We start from the raw sequence: 281 nt of genomic DNA, 5'->3' as shown, positions 1-281 counted from the left end.
TCCCACCCCCGTGAGGAGGAGGAGGAGGAGGAAGAGGAGGAGGAGGAGGAGGAGGAACAGCTGATGGACCCAAAAAATTCCCGGCGACTATTCCGGGATCCGGGCGAGCTTCCAGAGAGGAGCGGAGGGCGATTAAAATCCTCCTCCGTGTGTGCCAAGAGCCGGGCACGTCCCTCCCCGGTGCCCCCTGGCATCCTCTGTCCCTTTTCCGGATTTTTTGGGGGGTTTTGGTGCTCCCCGGAACCCCAAAAATGTTTTTTTCCTCTTCTGTTCCAAAGGAA

The sequence above is a fragment of the Neopelma chrysocephalum genome, unplaced genomic scaffold (assembly GCF_003984885.1).
Source record: "Neopelma chrysocephalum unplaced genomic scaffold, ASM398488v2 Primary Assembly neopelma1_184697, whole genome shotgun sequence".
In the NCBI taxonomy this organism is placed as follows: Eukaryota; Metazoa; Chordata; class Aves; order Passeriformes; family Pipridae; genus Neopelma; species Neopelma chrysocephalum.
The sequence above is the reverse complement of the archived record's forward strand: the minus strand, read 5'-3'. Positions refer to the sequence as shown.